The sequence below is a fragment of the Heterodontus francisci genome, chromosome 22 (assembly GCF_036365525.1).
Source record: "Heterodontus francisci isolate sHetFra1 chromosome 22, sHetFra1.hap1, whole genome shotgun sequence".
NCBI classification, from domain to species: Eukaryota; Metazoa; Chordata; class Chondrichthyes; order Heterodontiformes; family Heterodontidae; genus Heterodontus; species Heterodontus francisci.
This window is the reverse complement of record NC_090392.1, coordinates 37558486-37580978: the sequence shown is the minus strand read 5'-3', so window position 1 is coordinate 37580978 and position 22493 is coordinate 37558486. Positions and strand designations below refer to the sequence as shown.

The 22493-nt window shown below is 45.7% G+C and overlaps 1 pseudogene; it reads left to right on the top strand.

Moving 5' to 3' along the window:
- The window catches only part of LOC137381538 (zinc finger protein 208-like), an 84337-nt pseudogene extending 62358 nt beyond the window's left edge, over nucleotides 1–21979 (top strand).
- Nucleotides 21980–22493: the final 514 nt, after the last annotated feature.

The following is a 22493-nucleotide window of genomic DNA, read 5'->3' as shown; positions in this document are numbered from 1 at the left end:
CTACCCCACCAGCTGCCACATCTAAAGGATTTCTGTCACCTCCAGCATGATGCCAACACCAAACGCATCTTCCCCTCCTCCCCTGTCAGCATTCTTGGTCTATTTCTCCATCACCCCCTACACCTTGTTCCCTTCCCACGGCACCTTCCCGTACAATCGCAGGAGATGTAATACCTGCCCTTTTACTTCCTCTCTCCTCAGCATCCAAGGCCCCAACCACTCCTTCCAGGTGAAGCATACCAACAAACATATGAATTAGGAGCAGTAGTAGGCCTCTGGGCTCCTCGAGCCTGCTCTGCCATTTAACAAGATCATGGCTGATCTGATTAAAACAGTGATTTACTTGTACTTTTAATTTAGTATCTGTATTCGCTGTTCACAATGCGGTCTCCTGTACATTGGAGAGACCAAATGCTGATTGGGTGATCGCTTTGGGGAACGCCTCTGCTTCGCCCACAAGCAATGCCCCGAGCTTGATTGCCATTTTAATTCACCACCCTGCTTTTATGCCCACATTTCTGTCCTTGTCTTGCTGCAGTGTTCCAGTGAACCTCAACGCAAGCTCAAGGAACATCACCTCATCTTCTGATTAGGAATTCTGCAGCCTTCTGGACTCAACATTGAGTTCAACAATTTCAGAGCATGACTGCCATTTTTATTTGATTTTGATTTTTTTACCATGTGCCTGTCTTAAACTTGTTTTTAAGGTTTTTACATTTTCTTTTGCTTTTGGACAGAGCTGTTCATTATTGAACATGAACACTCTCTCTGAACTAATGCTTTGTCATTACTTCTATTAGCACTCCTTTTGCCTTTGTTCTGTGACATCTCTGTTGAAGTAGGGAATTATGGGATAATTAGCAAGAATAATGCTGAAAACTGGTAACACTGTAAATAATGTATAACCTCCCTCAGTTTGTTATTGAGAAGTGCAGAGCTATGAGTCACGTGAAGATATAATTGAAGGGAGACGTGACTGGGGAAAGGGACAGGAACAAAGAAGGGAATTGAATGATGAAACAGCCTTGGGACGATCAGATGATTAAAGAAGAACTGATATGTAGAAACAAAGGCGTATGTTGAAATAATCAGCTGGCCAAGTGAATATGTGAAAATAACTGACGCGAAGAATGTCAGGCGAAGTTAATGTATAAGTATGTGGGTTGAACCAAGGAGTTTTGAGTCGCCTTTTGGATCTCACTGACAGACGTACTCTCTTGTATGCATACTTGTAACTCTGAATAAATTTTGCTTGGTTCACCTACAGCCGTCTCGTGTGAAGTGTTCTCAATAGTACTGCACAACAAATTGGTGCTGTGAACATGGTCTCCAACAAGCGACTGAGGATCCAGACAACTGGACCCATCAAACGAGCGAGTATGTTTATTTTACCACCCATGGCTAGGGTGTACATCCGGAAGTCAGGTGAGACAGTACACAGAGACCAAAAGATCTGAGACCCGGCTGCAGGTGAGGAAGCAAAACAGTGTAGTCGAGCCACGGAGAAGGGATGAGGTCCAGGCAGGTCAGAACTGCGCATGAGAGCGTGGACTGAGAGAGCCGCCCGGGAATCAAGCAGGTCAGAACTGGCCCTAAGACACCGGGCTGAGAGAGCTGCCCTGGGAATCAGGCAGGTCCAAACTGCAAAATCTAAGGCCAAAGACTCGACAAAGCTAGACATGTCAAAGGAAGAGGGAAATGAGTGGGGACCAGAGGGGTCCATTACGAGGTTTATCACAGACAAACATAAGAAACTACCAGAGAAAATGAAAAAGGATTGAATCCCTCAGATTCTCCTGCCAGGCAGAAGGCCTGGTGGGACGAACAGACGAAGGATAAGGAAGAAAAGGGTATTCGGGAGAATGGCTAAAGGGAAAAGAAAACAGCAAAATGTTAGAGCTGCTGTGAGAAAGTCTTTTTATATTTGTGTATGCCTGTGCTCTGGTTTGCAGAACTTAAACCCTTTGTTGTCTGCTTTTTAATTTTGAAAACATATGTTCCTATTTTTTAATTTAAAATGTGAGTGTTGTCTTTTTAAGGAGTTACTGTTGCAAAAGCACTGGTTTGCCTTGCAAGATGTAAAACTTCAGCCTTGAAGCAGAAGCCTGGCAGAAATCCAATTCAAACTTTTTAAAACACTGCTAGAAAAATCAAATTGCAGACACATATTTGTGACTGTTTCTTTCAAATGAGGCTAAATAGCAAACATCAAAAATTGAAATTTAGCTTATGGGAAAAAGGATAAACAAAGGAGACATGGAAAGTTTCTGTCCCGTTTTTCTGTTGTAAAATGTTGAAGGTATTGTTTAACTGTGAAAGCTAATTTTTTCTTTTTTTTTGCTGTCTATAATTTATCACAGTTATTTGAAAAGGTGTCTAGAGGACAGCAGAGAATGACATAATTTATCTTTTATTAGAATATGTGCTGTTTAGTTAATAAGTGTTGGTTTGAATTAAATTGGGAGTATTGAAGTTAACTAACCTGTGAAGTTGGGAAAACTGGAATTTCATTTGTTGCCACAATGAACTTCCAAGTAACTCATGACAAATTTTGAGGGAGTCTTTAATTACAGATATAAGGCTCGCTCATATTACATTGACAGTTTGAATTTTATATGTTTATTGCTGTGAATTGGAATTTGGAATCATCCTGGTTGTATCAAAAAATGATCCTTGGGTTAGAAACCTCGTACAAAAAGATGTTAAAAGGTTTGGAAACAATCGGAGCTTAATCTAAAATGTTGTCTTCCCGGATGGAAATGTTTTCCTTTGAAGTTGATAATGTTACTAATGTTTTTTGCTGTTTTCAATTCCTAAGAATACCAAAAGAATTGGTTTTTTTTCCGATTTTGGAGTAGAGTTTGGTTCTTTTCAATTGGGAAAGTTGTTTTTAAAAAAAAAGTTACATAAAGTGGCGCATCTGAGAATGTTTTGCTCCGTCTGCTTAAACGAGCAGAGAAGTTAACCCTTTGTGCTGACAGTTTTTTTATTTAATTTAATTCACTCACAATTTTTGTATTGATGACCAAAATGTATACATTGGTCATTATTAAATTTTAAGTTTTTAAACTGGTAGATATATTTTGACAAGTTAACCCATTGGGCTCTGGGGCAGAGCCACAATGGATTCTTTGTGTTTTTTTTTAAACAGGTGACATGAAAATTGGTGCCACATCAAGAGATCCAGTTTTTTTTTAAAAGAATATAAGAACTTATCTGCAGACAATAAATTTCGACTAAAGGCTTTACTTTTTCAAAGACTTTTTTTATTTGTTATCTTCCAAGACAGAGTGTATAATAAGGCTCTTTTGAGAGAAATAAATTGAACATTAACAAAACCTGTCACCCCAGCAACACTGTTATATGAATTTGGGATAATTCTGAGATGCAAAGAGTCCAGTGTAATTTAGCAAGTTCCTTTTGAGAAACTAAAATGTCATCTAAGAAAATGAACAAACAAAATCCGGTAATGCCTGAAATCAAATGGGACTATTTGATTCTCAGTTTTAAAGGTATTATTACATTGTATTGGACTGTAAAGTTCCTCCAGGGTTCAAAAAAGAAATAGAATTATAATTAATAGGATTAATTAATTATAATATTGGAAGTTAAATCTGGCTGATGCAAGAGCTAAGAAAGGAATTTTGGGAACAACTATTAAATTAAAATTCAAACTGTTAAATTAATATAGTGTATAATTTCCGAGAAGTCCAGCACTTTCCAGCGGAAGTTAGGAAAGTGCAGATAAGAATTGTAATTGACAGCTTTCTTTTGGAATTATTTGTATCCTTGCCTATGAGTTTTTTTTTAAAGAAAACCACATTTGAAAGTCCAGCCGCCACCCAAAGTATCGGAACCTTGGGGGAGATAAGCAAAGGTTTCATGTCAGACATCCCCCTTTTTGATCTTTTGATAAGATCACCCGAGAGTTGAGAATGTGTGGTATGATATTGGGGTACCAGTGTAAGAGTGCAGATATGACTTGTTACATGTGAAGTAGCTAACATGCAAAATGCATGGCGAAATGCACTGAAGAATGGGTCTCAAACATGTGCAACTACTTGACAAACAGTGTGGCATGAAATGGTTAATGTAGTCAGTAGAGCAAGTCAACATTTTGAATCATCAAGGCATTGACACATACGCCATAGAGGAACTGCTTTAAATTAATCAAGATATAATGGTACCTGTCAGAGGGAGTAAAATTAACATAAAGAGGGATATAGAATCCGGATTGTTTATTTAGCGATAGAGCACTGAAACAGGCCCTTCGGCCCACCGAGTCTGTGCCGACCATCAACCACCCATTTATACTAATCCTACATTAATCCCGCTACCCTCTCACATCCCCACCTTCCTATACCAGGGGCAATTTCCCTATCAACCTGTAAGTCTTTGGCTGTGGGAAGAAACCGGAGCACCCGGTGAAAACCCACGCAGTCACACGGAGAACTTGCAAACGCCGCACAGGCAGTACCCAGAATCAAACCCGGGTTGCTGGAGCTGTGAGGCTGTGGTGCTAACCACTGTGCCGCCGCACAGACAATTAAGGGCCAGGTCTAGCATTTAGTAAGAATTATCCACAAGTTAGATACAGATAAAAGGAGAGCTGGAGAATCTTTTAAATTCATGAATGATTGATTGCTTGAATTATATGTATTTATGTGCTAATAGTTGAGAACATTATTGAGTGAGGTGATCTGTCAGTGGGGAGTGTCAAAACAATAAATAGTCAGGGATCAGGAACATACCAGGGGTAGGAGATCAGATATATAAAAACAAGAAATGCTCAGCAGGTCTGGCAGCATCTGTGGAGAGAGCAGCAGAGTTAACGTTTCAGGTCAGTGCTGCTTCATCAGAACTGGCAAATGTTAGAACTGCAAGGTGTTGATAGGACAGAGGGTCACAGAGAATAACTGACCAGAAGGTCATGGAGCAAAGGCAAACAGTATGTTAATGGTGTGCTGAAAGACAAAGCGTTAGTGCAGAGAGGGTGTTAATTGACAGAAAAATGAACAGCCCTGGCCCAAAGTCCAGACATGAAAAAAAAACAGTGGGTAGGCACATGGTAAAAAAAATGATGAAACAAACCGAAATAAAATAAACAAAAAATAATAAAAATGAAAATATAACTAAAAAATAAAAAGGGGGGCCTGTCGTGCTCTGAAATTATTGAACTCAATGTTCAGTCCGGCAGTAGGAGATCACGTAATAGTCAAGATTTTACCTGAAAAGACAAGATTAGCACCCCGAATGTAAGGACCCTCTGAGGTCCTAATCACTAGGACATTTGCGCATGCGTGAATATGACAGGAAAGGGTAGATGGGAACATTGGACCCAATTTAAACCCTTTAAAGGCGCAAAGGATAGTAAGGACTAACCGGTGACGACTGGCATCCTCTGTGATTTCTCCCAACAGGGTAATGGCAAATTGGAGAGTTGGGATCATCGCAACCATCCTCCTGGGAACTGTGGCAGCCTGGGAAAAGCCTCTGGTAAATATTGGAAACAACACCTTTTTGCTTCCAGGCTAGTATGTACAGCTCCCGTGGGGAGTGGGTAAGGAGACCCAATATCTGGATGTCAGACAGGATGACTGGAGACAGCCATTGGGTCATCTCAATTAGATTGAGAAACGAAACAACACAGGTATCACTGTCCAGACCGGGTCTTATGTTCCGCCTGCCAAATCTGTGGGCCTCATGTAGACAAAGTAGCATCTTGGCTGCACAAGCCATTAATTCCTCAAGACTCCAACTACAGATTAGGTACATATTCAATAGCTTGTGGAAATAGCAAACTGATGTTCACTGAGGCATGACCAAAAGTGAATGTCACAGCAGGATGGACTAACCTTCCCCCATTTGTGCGGGAACCAGGACTGGAGGGACAATATTGTTAAGAACTATGTAAAGATGTTAAGAATTATTTGGGTTGTAGTGATATGTGATGTTTTAATTTGGCCACCTGTGGATACCAGAAGCCCACCAAATGTCCAACCACTGTGCCCCCACCATAATTTGGATCAGTAAAACTAAAACAGTATTGCATGATGTAACTGGTAACTCTAGAGTGACCTACATCATCATGAAACTGATTAAGGGACTGGAGATGCTGTTGCAGGCTGTTACTAAGGCCACCAACTCACAGGCAAAGGGAAGGGCATGTGACATGTTGGCTCGAGACATGATAGATGAAGTTAGATCACACATTGAAGATATAAGATTCGGTACTGCACCCAGGCGCATGCATCACGCAGTTTAGAGATTGGATCTCATCAACCTTAAGGAGGAATGGCAGGAACTTGTATATACTAGACACACTATGGGTGGAGAAAAGAAAATAATACATTTTCTGATGACTATGACCCAGGAACATACAAATGGGACTTATCAAGGGGGATGTAAATTTGAATCGTTGGGAATAGAAAAGAATGGGTTGGGAAACCAGGTGGGATACCAGGGATACTTGATGGCCAATAAGAATACCGTCTTGCTGATGACAAAGCGGGAATATTGTACAGAATCACAGCATTTCATTATCTGCTTATGCAACACTCTAAAGCCCATCAGTAATGGCTCTGCCATTGTGATGTCAGTGAATCCTCTGGAAAAGGCCTTCAAGATGGTCCAAATCTCTTTCACGCAGTGGTATTTCTTGACATATAGAACACGATTCCTTTACGGAAGTTTAGAGTATGGCAACAACCACACTTTCTGTTTGTAAATTGTTGAGTCATTTACTGTCGGAGACTCCACCTAGCTGGTAGGGCTCTCACTGGATACATGTTCAGCCCATGGTGGGACAGAACGCTACACATTGATGATGCCGTGGGAGAGATAGCCCGGAAGGCGATAGGTAAGGCCCTGATTATGGCTAGTAAATATGTGGAGGAAAGTCACTAGGCAGTAACCAGGAGTATACCTGGCAACAGAGAAAGCCAAGAAGCTGGAGGATTCAGCACAAGGCAGTGCAACAATGGCAAGAATGCAGTGCGATTGGTGGGAAATAGGGAGAATTGCAGCAGCAGGTGCATCCATTGTAACATTACTAATCAGCCTGTGTAGCAAATGGTGATGCTGGTGTAGGGGAGACTGGCATAGGAAACCATGGGATACTTGGGGTAACTTAGGTCCCTGTAACTTGAGAAAGCTTGCGTGCTAAACACACAAATTATATGAATACCTAATCAGAAAGTAATGAGCTCAGGAGAGAGACACCCAAATACTATGAATAGCCTAATCAGGAGGAAACGAGGGAGGGAGGGAGACACCTGAGGTTGACGAGGTAAATAACATAACCAAGGCAGGATGAGATCAGGGAAGGCAATAGACGGGAGATGATATAATTAAGAAACAGTTTATCAAGTAAACCTCCTGTAAAACCATATCAAATGACTGCTGGAACAATGTACTAACAGAACCCCTACAATCATTCGTGAGACTAGGACTTTTCCTTGCATGCTTCTAAATAAAGATTGCTCATTTGTGCAAGACATGTGACTCGTGAGGCGTTTTTGGGTACTGGGGCAAGCCCTCACTCTGACACTGGCCACCAATGGATACACCCTGGTACCCACAGGGTCATGTACCCACTTGGGGGGTGGGGGGGCAACCTCAGTGAGGTAACAACTATGCAATATAGTACGATCAGTCCAGGCTCAGCCTCGGTCAATAGGACCTCGGTAAGGCCATGAGAGGATGATAGGCAAGGGTCTGAAGCTTGTCCAGGCCCAGTCAGATCCCTGGATTGTTTGTCAGGGGAGGATTTGGGGAATGACCACCTGGGCCAGATAGTATCTGACCAGGGGTCAAAAGGGGAGACTGAAGTAGGGAATTATGGGATAATTAGCAAGAATAATGCTGAAAACTGGTAACACTGTAAATAACGTTTCACCCTCAACTTGTTATTGAGAATAATTAAAGGGACATGTGACTGGGGAAAGGGACAGGAACAAAGAAGTGAACTGAGCAATCAAATGGCCTTGGGACGGTTAGATAATTAAAGAAGAACTGATATGTAGAAATAAAGGAAGCAAAAAGTATGTTGAAATAAGCAGCTGGCCAAGTGAATATTGTGAAAATAGCTGAGACGGAGAATGTCACGCGACGATAATGTATATGTATGTGGATTGAACAAAGGAGTTTTGAGTCACCTCTTGGATCTCACTGAGAAACGTACTCTCTATGCATACTTGTATCTCTGAATAAATTTTGCTTGGTTCACCTACAGCCGTGTCTTGTGAAGTGTTCTCAATAATATTTCATAACACTGTTATTTAATCTCTCTTGCCCTCTGCCCTATTACACAATTTTCCTTTTGTTCTTCTTCTCCCTCCCCATTTTCACTTGCTGAAAACCTATTACATTTCTAACCTTTGCCGTTCTGATGAAAGGCCACAGACCTGAAACGTTAACTCTGTTACTCTTTCCACAAATGCTGCCAGACCTGCTGAGTACTTCCAACACTTTCTGTTTATATTCCTTGACAAGACTAGAGTCAGGAAGTACAATGGTGAATGCTGGAAATGTACTGTCAAATCAGAGATTGATGTAATACTGTGATCTGTGCCTGACTGAAAATGAAACAGCAGGTTTAAGATTCCAGTCTTAAAATGACTGGTAATTATTTTACAAAAGTTTAACATGTTTGTGCGACAGTCCTGAGTCTATCATTTTAAGGCCAGCATCAACACATTTAAAATAGTCCCACTGAAAATAAATTGGTTAAATTTTGCACGGTAGTTCCTGGTACAATTATATAACAGTCATTTAATCTCCAGATAAAAAAGGATCTGCAGTGTGTTTCCAGGAATTCCCTATTGATGTGTTAGTGTTAGACAGCAAGATACAAGACTCGGAACATCCATGGGGGTGCAATCCTGACAGTTGCTTTGGGATCACCCCCACTGTGAAACTCTGCCACTGACTCTGCTGAAGTTTGCAGACTGGAGTTTCTTTTCATGGGATGTGGGTGCCACTGGCACAGCCAGCATTTGTTGCCCACCCCTAATTGCCCTTGAGAAGGTGGTGGTGAGCCACCTCCTTGAACCGCTGTAGTCCATGTGGTGTAGTTACACCCATAGTGCTGATTGGAAGGGACTTCCAGGTTTTTGACCCAGTGACAGTGAAGGAATGGCGATATAGTTCCAAGTCAGGATGGTTTGTGGCTTGGAGGGGAACTGGCAGATGATGGTATCACCACGTGGCTGCTGCCCTTGTCCTTCTAGGTAGAAAAAAGTGCAGAACATAGGAGCAGCAGTAGGCCATTCAGCCCATCGAGCTTGCCCCACCATTCAATACGATCATGGCTGATCATCCACTTCAATGCCTTTTTCCCACACTATCCTCATATCCCCTTATGTCATTGGTATTTAGAAACCTGTGTATCTCTGTTTCAAATATGCTCAATGACTGAGCTTCCACAGCCCTCTGGGGTAGAGAATTCCAAAGATTCACAACCCTCTGAGTAAAGAAATTTCTCCTCATCTCTGTCCTAAGTGGCTTCTCTCTTATTTTGAAATTGTGTCCCCTGGTTGTAGACTCCCCAACCAGGGGAAACATATTAGCTGCATTTACCCTGTCTATCCCTTTAAGTATTTTGCAGGTTTCAATGAGATAAGGTTTGGAAGGTGCTGTTGGAGGAGGTTTGGTTTGCTACAATGCATCTTGTATATGGTACACACTGCTGCCACTGTGCACCAGTTGTGGAGAGAGCGAATGTTGAAGGTAGTGGATAGGGTGCCAATCAAATGGGCTGCTTTGTCCTGGATGGTGGCGAGCTTCTTCCGTGTTGTTCAGCTGCGCTCATCCAATCAAGTGGACAGTATTCCATCACACTCCTGACTTGTGCCTTGTAGATGGTGGACAGGCTTTGGGAAGTTAGGAAGTGAGTTACTCACCACAGAATTCTCAGCCTCTGTCCTGGTCTTTTAGCCACAGTATTTATATGGCTGGTCCAGTTAATCTTCTGGTCAATGGTGACCCCCCAGGATGTCGATGGTGGGGGAATTCAGTGATGGTAATGCCATTGAATGTCATGGGGAGATGGTTAGATTCTCTTGTTGGAGATGGTCATTGCCTGGCCCTTGCGTGGCATAATTCATCTAACCTGATCAGCACATCCTTCCATTCCTTTCTCCCTCACGTACTTATCTAGCTTCCCCTTCAATGTATCTCTGCTATTCACTTCAACTACTGCCTGTAGTAGCACGTTCCACAATCTTCCCTCTCTTTGGGTAAAGAAGTTTCTCCTGAATTCCCTTTGAGATTTATTGGTGACTATCTGATATTTATGACCACTAGTTTTGGAATCGCCCACAAGTGGAAAAGTTTTTCTCTACATCCACCCTGTAGAACCTTTTAATAATCTTAAAGACCTCTATCAGATCACCCATCAACCATCTCGCGAAAAGAGCTCCAGCCTGTTTAGCCTTTCTGGTAAGTATATCCTCTCAGTTCTAGGACCAACCTTGCAAATCATCTTTGCATCTTTTCCAGTGCCTCCACATCCTTTTTATAATCAAAGTAATTCATGACAACGCTACATCATCGCCGACGTCATCAGGATGCGCCGCGGTGCGCACATGCGCAGACGGTCTCCTGATTTCTGCGCATGCGCTGCGGTCCGGCTTGCCAGGACCGATTTGCGCATGTGCAGATGACGCGGTACGCACATGCGCACACGGTCTCCTGATCTCTGCGCATGCGCTGCGGTCCGGCTTGCCAGGGCCGTTTTACGCCTGCGCAGATGACATCATCGCATTACGTCGTCTTCCTCGGGCAACGCGCCAGGCTGGCCTCTGCGCATGCGTCAAAGCTTCAGCGTGACTTTTTGAAAGTGGAAGGAGGAGAGGTTTCGTCGGGCATTTTCTTGCATTTTATCTGAATTATTTATTCGTTTTGGAGACTTGCTTCATTTTTATTTGACACAGGAGATTGTTCCAAGGTAAGTTGCTCTGCCTTTGTAAGTTGCTTTGAAAACATTTCCATTGTCTGGGCCACCGCATGTTCTCCAGTCCCTGTTGTAAGCTGCTCTGAAAACAGTTCCATTGTCTGGGCCACCGCATGTTCTCCAGTCCCTGTTGTAAGCTGCTCTGAAAACATTTCCATTGTCTGGGCCACCGCATGTTCTCCAGTCCCTGTTGTAAGCTGCTCTGAAAACAGTTCCATTGTCTGGGCCACCGCATGTTCTCCAGTCCCTGTTGTGAGTTGCTGTGTGCAGGCAGTATATGTGCTGCAACCTACCGTCTTAACGGTCACTTTCGTTTTTGTAACGTTTTAATGGAGTGCATTCTGTATTTCTTATCTCATCTCATGTTTCCCGTGAGGAGACTGGACTGGCTGCGGCAACAGACTCTCCGCTGGCAGCAAGGACTGGCTGATGAGATGGAGCCATTTACTATGCCCAACAATTGCCCGGAAGCACCTTCGGATGGAGGTAGTCACGTGTCACAAACCCTGGATCCTGAGCGTCTCACCCCCTGGCCTAATGATCTGATGGACCATACATATGCCTGCCTGTTCAAAGCTCCACTTCCCCTACCTGCGGTACCCTCTCCTTGCTGCTCAGTTACACGGTTACCTGCTCCTACACCCATCAGAGCAGTGCACATGGGCACACTGTTACCTGCTCCTACACCCATCAGAGCAGTGCACATGGGCACACAGCCACCTGTTCCTACACCCATCAGAGCAGTGCACATGGGCACACAGCCACCTGTTTCCCCATCCGCCTTTGAAACAACCATGCAGAGCCTTGTGAGACTCCGCAATTGCCAGCTGCTGCCTGTCAAGCAGAGAGGGCGTCCAAAGGGGTCAAGCACTTGGGGAACATTCAGCAAGAAGAGACTGAGCATTAAAAGAAACAAGCATGCCGTGTCCAGTGGTAGCAGAAATGTGAATGCTCTTGCTGTGAACACAACTGGTGATAGTAGTAGGCAGGATTAAATGGGAATGGATGGAAAAACGCACGAGTAACATAACCACTAGCAGGGAACTGCTGGGCGAAATGGCCAGCTTTATGTTCATCGCCCAAAAGAAATGTGCTTCTTTTCCAGCATCCTCACATCATTCATGTTTTCCCTGAGAGCAGCATTGAACCATCACGAGATAGGGGCAGTAACATCATCCTGCCTCCTACAGCTGAGGTGGGTACTAAGTGATTCATTGGCGGTGTTATCAGTACATGCCTTTACCGCAGAACACAAAGCATGCTCAACAGTAATTCCATTGGAGGGAGGGAAGCTCTGACACTGATGTTCTTTCCTTATTTCCTTTCATGTAAAACGTGCCCTTGAGAAAACAATCCTTGAGACTTAAGGACGGCATTCAAGCAAAGGAGGCAGTGCAGGAGAGGACGCAAGGATGTGCTGATTCCTGCATCTGAGGTGGGTAATAAGTGCTTCATTGGCGACGTTATCAATTGGTGCCTTCACTGCAGAACTTAAAAAGGTGTGCACAACAGTAATTTCAGTGGATGGAGGGAGGCAAGCTCTGACTCTGATTTGCTTTTCTTCTTTTCATGTAAAACATGCCGTCGAGAAAACAATCCTCGAGACTTACGGTCAGCATTCAAGCAACGAAGGCAACTAGATCATGCTGCGGAGCTGGTCACGATGTGGAAAGGAACATTGCATTTATGGATGAATTAGGAGTGCACATTGGGATGCGTTTGGGGAACATTCAACAAGAATAGACTGAGCTCAGACTCTTGTGACTTTGCCTTCTTCACATGGACAATACAGTAGTGGAATAGAGAGCCAAGCGTTCATTCACCACAAGGCTCTCCAGGAACAATCTCTTTAGCTGTGCAGAGCAGAGACTTGGCCTGTCTGTCTAACGGGAATGCTGGAAACACAACACTCATGTATCCATGCACAGCAGTTCCTCGGATGCTTAATGACCTTAATAAAACTTTTCAATAATTAACCCCAGAATTGTTGAGGCTTTGTTTTGCATGCTATTTCCCCGACTTTGCAACTGCACTTCAGCTATTCAACTGTGGAGGGGTGGAGGTAGGGGGGTAGAGGGAGGGGTGGAGGTAGGGGGTAGATGGAGAGGGGGGAGGGGTGGGGAGAGGGAGCATGCAAAATGCAGGGACCAGACAGTTGCAATGCCTGAAGTACTGTGGAGAAGTAGGGGAGAAGCAACTGGATTGGGCATCCGCAGCTGGAGGGACCGGCTGAATGGAGAGGGCTGGATGCGAGAGGCCGTAGAGAGCTGCGGGGAGCGAGTGTGCGAAGACCTCGGTGTCGCCGGGTCCAGGGACTGGCCGGTAAGTCTTTTGCTGTTGTGTTTCTGGCGCATGAACAGAAAAAGGTACTCCTCTTCCGTTCCGCTGCTCCCCCCCCACCTCTCCCCCACCCCTCCCTCTCTTCCCCCCCACCCCTCCCTCCTCTCTTTCCCACCCCCTCCCTCCCTCCTCTCTTCCCCCTCCTCTCTTTCCCCCCTCCTCTCTTCCCCCCTCCTCTCTTTCCCCCCTCCTCACTTTCCCCACTCCTCTCTTTCTTCCCCCCTCCTCTCTTTCTTTCCCCCCTCTTCTCTTTCTTTCCCTCCCTCCTCTCTTTCTTCCCCCCCTCCTCTCTTTCTTCCCCCTCCTCTCTTTCTTCCCCCCTCCTCTCTTTCTTTCCCCCCTCCCCTCTTTCTTTCCCCCCTCCCCTCTTTCTTTCCCCCCTCCCCTCTTTCTTTCCCCCCTCCCCTTTCTTTCCCCCCCTCCTCTCTTTCTTTCCCCCTCCTCTCTCTTTTCCCCCCTCCCTTTCTTTCCCCCTCCTCTCTTTCTTTCCCCCCTCCTCTCTTTCTTCCCCCTCCTCTCTTTCTTTCCCCCCCTCCTCTCTTTCTTTCCCCCCTCCTCTCTTTCTTTCCCCCCCTCCTCTCTTACTTTCCCCCCCCCTTCTCTTTCTTCCCCCCCCTCCTCTCTTTCTTTCCCCCCCCCCCACCCCACCCCACCCTCAACACTGCTCTCCCCGGCCCCTGCGCTGCTCTCCCCGGCCCCCGCGCTGCTCTCTCACTCCGGCCATTGTATACTGCCACGTGTTCGTTAGGTTGCCTCTGTGTGATTCTTTGAGCAGCGCCATCTTTAGTCCTGGCAGCTGCAACAGTCGCAATCTGTGACGTTTTCGTGGCACATGCTGTATTTGCGCATGTGCCACAACAGCGCCACCTACCGTTCGCGTTGTCAACAAATGCGGTCGTGTGGCACAGTCCAAGGGGAATCTTTGTGGAACCAGGGAGGTGGGGGGGGAACCTCTTGCCCTGTGCTGTGTCCCAAATGGTTCCTCCCTCCACTCTACTCCCCCAGGCCCCTTTATAATTGAGCTAAGTTTCCTTGAAAGTTTTTGGCTTTGATGTTACAGTTTATTAATCCTTAATTCCTCCAAAAGACCTGGAAAGCTGGCGGCTGTTAAGCTGGGCCTGTTACCAGGAGAAACCTGCAACTGCAAACACGGCATCTGGCACTTACCAAATGGGTTTAAGGCCTACTTTGTCCCCATTTCTACTCCATTTAGAGATGCTCCCTGATCAGATCTCATTTCTACTTCAGATGCTTCCGGACCAGTCCACATTTCTCTAACATTTGGAGACGCTCCCTGAGTAGTCCCCAGTCCTCCTCCATTTAGAGACTCTCCCTGCTTCTCCTGGATTTTGGGACAGTTTCTGCTCTCAGCACTTTGTTGAGATTCAGGCCTGTGGGTAGTGCTGAAAGTGTGGCTGGGGGTTGATTTTTTTTTATTCATTCATGGGATGTAGGCGTCACTGGCTAGGCCAACATTTGTTGCCCATCCCTAATTGCCCTTGAGAAGGTGATGGTGAGCTGCCTTCTTGAACTGCTGCAGTCCATGTGGGGTAGGTACACCCGCAGTGCTGTTAGGAAGGGAGTTCCAGGATTTTGACCCAGCTCCAATGAAGGAACGGCGTTCCAAGTCGGTATGGTGTGTGGCTTGGAGGGGAACTTGCAGGTGGTGGTGTTCCCAAACATTTGCTGCCCTTGTCCTTCTAGGTGGTAAAGGTCGTGGAGTTGGAAGGTCCTGTCTAAGCAGCCTTGGTGCGTTGCTGCAGTGCATCTTGTAGATGGTACACACTGCTGCCACTGTGCGTCAGTGGTGGAGGGAGTGAATGCTTGTAGATGGGGTGCCAATCAAGCGGGCTGCTTTGTCCTGGATGGTGTTGAGCTTCTTGAGTGTTGTTGGAGCTGCACCCATCCAGGCAAGTGGAGAGTATTCCATCACACTCCTAACTTGTGCCTTGTAGATGGTGGACAGGCTTTGGGGAGTCAGGAGGTGAGTTATTCGCTGCAGGATTCCTAGCCTCTGATTTACTCTTGTAGCCACGGTATTTATATGGCTACTCCAGTTCCTTTCCAGAGCCCTTTCCTATCCTGAGTGGTGTGAAACAGGGCTGTGTTCTCGCACCCACACTTTTTGGGATTTTCTTCTCCCTGCTGCTTTCACATGCGTTCAAATCCTCTGAAGAAGGAATTTTCCTCCACACAAGATCAGGGGGCAGGTTGTTCAACCTTGCCCGTCTAAGAGCGAAGTCCAAAGTACGGAAAGTCCTCATCAGAGAACTCCTCTTTGCTGACGATGCTGCTTTAACATCTCACACTGAAGAGTGCCTGCAGAGTCTCATCGACAGGTTTGCGTCTGCCTGCAATGAATTTGGCCTAACCATCAGCCTCAAGAAAACGAACATCATGGGGCAGGACGTCAGAAATGCTCCATCCATCAATATTGGCGACCACGCTCTGGAAGTGGTTCAAGAGTTCACCTACCTAGGCTCAACTATCACCAGTAACCTGTCTCTAGATGCAGAAATCAACAAGCGCATGGGTAAGGCTTCCACTGCTATGTCCAGACTGGCCAAGAGAGTGTGGGAAAATGGTGCACTGACACGGAACACAAAAGTCCGAGTGTATCAGGCCTGTGTCCTCAGTACCTTGCTCTACGGCAGCGAGGCCCGGACAACGTATGCCAGCCAAGAGCGACGTCTCAATTCATTCCATCTTCGCTGCCTTCGGAGAATACTTGGCATCAGGTGGCAGGACTATATCTCCAACACAGAAGTCCTTGAAGCGGCCAACACCCCCAGCTTATACACACTACTGAGTCAGCGGCGCTTGAGATGGCTTGGCCATGTGAGCCGCATGGAAGATGGCAGGATCCCCAAAGACACATTGTACAGCGAGCTCGCCACTGGTATCGGACCCACCGGCCGTCCATGTCTCCGCTATAAAGACGTCTGCAAACGCGACATGAAATCGTGTGACATTGATCACAAGTCGTGGGAGTCAGTTGCCAGCGTTCGCCAGAGCTGGCGGGCAGCCATAAAGACAGGGCTAAATTGTGGCGAGTCGAAGAGACTTAGTAGTTGGCAGGAAAAAAGACAGAGGCGCAAGGGGAGAGCCAACTGTGCAACAGCCCCAACAAACAAATTTCTCTGCAGCACCTGTGGAAGAGCCTGTCACTCTAGAATTGGCCTTTATAGCCACTCCAGGCGCTGCTTCACAAACCACTGACCACCTCCAGGCGCGTATCCATTGTCTCTCGAGATAAGGAGGCCCAAAAGAAAAAAAGAGTTCATTCAACAAGTTGATCGCGTAGTTTGTTGTGATCTCGCTGTTTAGATTGGCTCTGGCTCCGCACTGGATGTGTCTACAACCTGCGGGCTTTATTAACCTACCTCCCTCTCACCTGCCAGAACCACGCTCTCTGCTTCAGTCCTTGACGACCGCGCATGCTCAACTCACACCAGCCTCCCGCCCACCCGGCTGATTGATGGCAGTTCTGGACCAATAGGAAGAAGAGGACTGGACGCCTGAGCGGGCTGTGGGTCCTCCAACCAATCGGAGCCAGTGAGAGGCAAGCTCACAGCACGATTGGGCGCGGCGTCCTCCAGTCCCGCTCCCTCCTCCTCCTATTGGTCCGTAGCCATCGTCAATGGCATTGTGAGCGGCCAGGTGAGAGGTGGCTAGAAGGGAGCGTCATGTCCCGAGTGCGCAGGCGTATTTCGGCATAATGTTTTGAGCATGCGTAATGCAAATGATGACAGCGGGGAGAGACGCTTCGTGAGTCGCATTGGCAGCGGGTAAGCGGCGGAGGGAGCGATGGAGCTGGCGGTTGCGCGGGGAGACTTCAGAAACACCCGGTGTAGGTCGTGTGATGAAGGTGCTCCCACAATGGTGTTAGGGAAGGAGTTACAGGATTTTCACCCAGCGATGATGAAGTAACAGTGATATATGTCCAAGGCAACATCAACTTGTATTTGTATAGCGCCTTTAATGTGATAAAATGTTCCAAGGCGTTTCACAAGAATGTTGCAAAGCAACATTTGTCACTGAGCCACATAAGGAGATATTCGGACGGATGACCAAAGGCTTGATCTTAAAGAGTGTCTGAAATGACGAAAGGGACGTAGAGAGGCAGCAAGGTGTAGGGAGGGATTTCCAAAGCTTATTGCCTTAGCTGCCAATGCTGGAGCAATTAAAATCGGTGATGTTCAAGATGCCAGAATTAGATGAGCCCTGGTATCTCGGAGGTTTGTTGGCATGGAGGAGATTATAGAGCTAGTGAGGGCTGAGGGCATGGAGGGATTTGAAAACAAGGATGAGAATTTTCAAGTTGTGCTGCTTAACAGGGAGCTGATTTAGGTCAGCGAGCACAGTGCTGATGGGTGACCAGGACTTAGTTTGAGGAGGCCACAGGCAGCAGAGTTTTGGATATTTTTTGTTTGTTCATTGGATGTCGACATCGCTGGCTAGGCCAGCATTTATTGCTTATCCCTAATTGTCCTTGAGAAGGTGGTGGTGAGCTACCTTCTTGAACCGCAGCAGTCCTTGGGATGTCGGAAGAAAGTTTCAGGATGTTGACCTAAGTTTTGGAGTTAAACAAAGGTAATTACATGGGCATGAGGATAGATTTGGCCCTAGTGGACTGGGCAGGAAGACTAAAAGGTCGGACAGTTGATGAGCAGTGGCAGATGTTTAAGGAGATATTCAATTCCTCCCAACTAAAATATATTCCAGAGAGGAAGAAAGATTGTAAGAGAGGGAAAAAACATCCATGGCTAAGCAAGGAAGTTAAGGATAACATAAAGACAAAAACTAAGGTATACCATATTGCAAAGGCCAGTGGCAGGCTAGAAGATTGGGAAACTTTTAAAGATCAACAAAGGGTTACTAAAAAAGTAATAAAAAGAGCAAAGGTAAATTATGAAAGAAAACTAGCGCAAAATATAAAAACTGATGAAAGCTTCTATTAAGTGTAAAAAAGGCAAGAGAGTAGCTAAAGTGAATGTTGGTCCCTTGGAGAATGAGACTGGGGAGTTAATAGAGGGGAACACAGAAATGACGGAGACACTAAATCAGTATTTTGACTCAGTTTTCACGGTGGCGGACACTAGTACCATCCCAATAGTAACAGGTAATGCAGAGGTTATAGAAAGGGAGGAACTTAGAACAATCATCATCACTAGGGAAAAAGTACTGAGCAAACTATTGGGATTGAAGGCAGACAAGTCCCCAGGGCCTGATGGCCTACATCCTAGGGTCTTAAAGGAAGTGGCAGTGGAGATAATGGATCCATTGGATCCATTGGTTATAATATTCCAAAATTCCCTGGATGTGGGAAACATTCCAGTGGATTGGAAAAATGCTCATATAACGCCCTTATTCAAAAAGGAGAGAGGCAGAAAGTAAGAAACTGTAGACCAGTTAGTTTAACATCTGTCGCTGGGAAATTATTAGAATCCATTATTAAAGAAGTAATAACAGAACATTTAGAAAGTCAAAATGCAATCCATCAGAGTCAGCATGGTTTTATGAAGGGTAAATCGTGTTTGATTAATTTGCTCGAGTTCTTCGAAGCTGTGACAAGCAAAGTGGATAATGGGGATCCTGTTGATGTAGTATATCTGGACTTCCAGAAGGCATTTGACAAGGTGCCGCACAAAAGGTTAATACACAAGATAAGATCACATGGGGTTAGGGGCAATTTATTAGCTTGGATAGAGGATTGGCTAACCAGCAGAAAACAGAGAGTCGGGATAAATGGGTCCTTTTCTGGTTGGCAAAATGTAACTAGTGGGGTGCCACAGGGTTCGGTCCTCGGGCCCCAACTGTTTACAATCTATATTAGTGACTTGGATGCAGGGATAGAAGGTACTATAGCCAAATTTGCAGATGACTCTAAAATAGGTGGGATAGTAAGTTGCAATAAAGAAATAAGAAATTTACAGATGGATATGGATAGGTTAGGTGAATGGGCCAAAATCTGTCAGATGGAGTTTAACATGGATAAGTGTGAGGTTATCCATTTTATTCGGAAGAATAATAAGGCAAATTATTATCTAAATGGAGAGAAACTTCAGAGTGCTTCAGTGCAGAGAGATCTGGGTGCCCTCGTGCATGAATCGCAGAAAACTAGTGTGCAGGTACAGCAGGTAATAAGGAAGGCAAATGGAATTTTGGCATTTATTGCTAAAGGAATAGAAGTAGGGAAGTGTTGCTGCAACTGTACAAGGCATTAGTGAGACCGCACCTGGAGTATTGTGTACAGTTTTGGTCCCTTTTCTTGAGGAGGGATGTAGTAGCGTTGGAGGCAGTTCATGAAGAGGTTCACTAGATTGACTCCAGAGATGAGGGGTTTGTCTTATGAAGAGAGATTGAGCAAATTAGGCCTTTACTCTCTAGAGTTTAGAAGAATGAGAGGAGATCTAATTGAGGTATATAAGATGATTAAGGGGATTGACAAAGTAGACGTAGTGAGGATGTTTCCTCTGGTGGGGCAATCTAGAACGAGGGGTCATAGTTTTAGGATAAGGGGTAGCAGATTTCAAACAGAGGTGAGGAGAAATTACTTCTCTCAAAGGGTCGTGAGTCTGTGGAATTCACTACCCCAGAGTGCGGTGGATGCCGGGACGTTGAGTAAATTTAAGGAGGAGATAGACAGATCTTTAATTAGTAATGGGTTGAAAGGTTATGGAAAACGGGCAGGAAAGTGGAGTTGAGGACAAGATGAGATCAGCCATGATCGTATTGAATGGCGGAGCAGGCTTGAGGGGCTGAATTGCCTACTCCTGCTTCTTATGTTCTTTACAGAGGGTAGAATGTGGGAAACCAGCCAGGAGTGTATTAGAATGGTCAAGTTGAGAGGTAACAAATGCACGGATGTAAGTTTCAGAGGCAGATGAGCTGAGGCAGTGGTGAAGTCAAGCGATGTTACTGAGATGGAAATAGGCGGTCTGAGTGATGGCGCCAATATGCAGTCGGAAGCTCATCTTGAGGTCAAATATGATACCAAGGTTATGAATGGTCTGGTTTTGCCTCAGATAGTTGCCGGGTAGAGGGGTGGAGTCGGTGGCTAGGGAGTGGAGTTTGTATCGGGTACCAAAAACAATGGCTTCAAACTTCCCAACATTTAATTAGAGGAAATGTCTGTTCATCCAGTACTGGATGTCATACAAGTGAGGACAGTGTGCGACTTGGAGGGGAACTTGGAGGTGATGGTATTCACATACACCTGCTACCCTAGACCTTCTAGATGATGGAAGTTGAGAGTTTAGGAGGTTCTGTCAAAGTTTTCATCAGGTTGTAAAGGTATAAAATCCCTCTCCTTCACTCCCTGCCCCTCCCACCTCTCCCTCTCCCCCTTTCTCTCTGTCTCTTTCCTCCTGTAGAGGACAGAGTCCTGTGTAGGTCCAAACTGGGTGGCAGGTTCCCTTCCCTGGAAGACATTAGTGAACCATTTGGGATTGTATAACAATCCAGCAGCTTTCATGGTTACTTTTTCTGCTGCCGACCCACAAATTACCAGATTCATTCCGCTCCATTTCACAACCTGCCTTTCTGTTTTTGTGGTTCTCTCACTCCAATTTTTCTGTTTTCAGTCAATTTCACAGGATATTAGAAGGGGAGGATTTGCAACCGGAAACCCAAACTGAACATTAGGTCGGGATCTGAAGGAGTCATCCAATTTTTCCGAGGCTGAATAGCATAGGCTTTCCAACATGAAAGGAAAAAGCACTATTCACAGTGGGGAGAAACTGTGCAAGTGTTCTGTGTGTGGACAAGGTTTCAGCCGATCATCTGGCCTGTCGAGACACAAGCGCAGTCACACTGGGAAGAAACCGTGTAAATGTGGGGACTGCGGGAAGGAATTCAATTACCCCTCTGAGTTGGAATCTCATCGACACAGTCACACCGGGGAAAGGCCGTTCACCTGCTCCATGTGTGGGAAGGGATTCACTCGTTCATCACATCTTCTGATACACCGGCGAGTTCACACTGGGGAGAGGCCATTCAACTGCTCCATGTGTGGGAAGGGATTCTCTCGGTCATCCCACCTGCAGACACACCGGCGAGTTCACACCGGGGAGAGACCGTTTAAATGTTCAGACTGTGGGAATTACTATAAAAGTTCTGGGGAACTGATGTCCCATCAACGTGTTCACACTGATGAGAGACCATTCAGATGCTCTCACTGCGGGACTGGGTTCAGGCGATTAGGCAACCTCACTGTACACCAGCGCATTCACACTGGGGAGAGGCCATTCACCTGCTCCGAGTGTGGGAAGGGATTTGCTAATTCATCCAACCTGCTGAAACACCAGCGAGTTCACACTGGGGAGAGGCCATTCACCTGCTCTGTGTGTGGGAAGGGATTCACTCAGTCATCCACCCTGTTGACACACCAGCGAGTTCACACTGCGGAGAGGCCGTTCACCTGCTCTGTGTGTGGGAAGGGATTCACTCAGTCATCCAATCTGCTGACACACCAGCGAGTTCACACTGCGGAGAGGCCGTTCACCTGCTCTGTGTGTGGGAAGGGATTCACTCAGTCATCCAATCTGCTGACACACCAGCAAGTTCACAAGTGATTACAATGGTTTGATTCTGCTGTTAATCTCATCCAGGACTGAACTATGTTCATTTGGGTCTGTTTCTACTGATGTTAATTAAACTCCAGCCCAGTTACAAGGGGTTAATGTTCTGGATAAAAGTCAAATAAATTAACTTTGTGTTAAATACACAGTGTGTCAAGCCTTTTTAATATCTCTAACACAATTTATTTCCTTTTGAAGTGCTCTCCCTCTCCCCTGTCTCCTCCATCCTCACCTCCAACAAGTGCGAGGAGCTCATGGACTTGCTTTCCCACTAAGATTGAGACCATCCAATCAGCTGCCACTGCTGCTTCGCTCCCTTTCATTGGACCAAACTGCCTCTAAAGTTCCGCCAGCCCGAGCCCTGAACCCACATCTTTCTCTAGTCTCTCTCCTATCTCCCCTCATGCCCTCTCTGAGCTCATTATTGTCCATGAGACCCACTACCTGCTCCCACGAACCTACTCCCACTAAACTGCTGACCAGCCAACTTCCCCATGTTAGCTGATATTGTTAACAGTTCGCTCTTCAGGTACTGTCCCTTTCTCTTTTAAATCTGCCGTCATCACCCCCCAAACAAAAAACAATGCTTGACCTCACTGTTCTTGCAAACTAAAGCC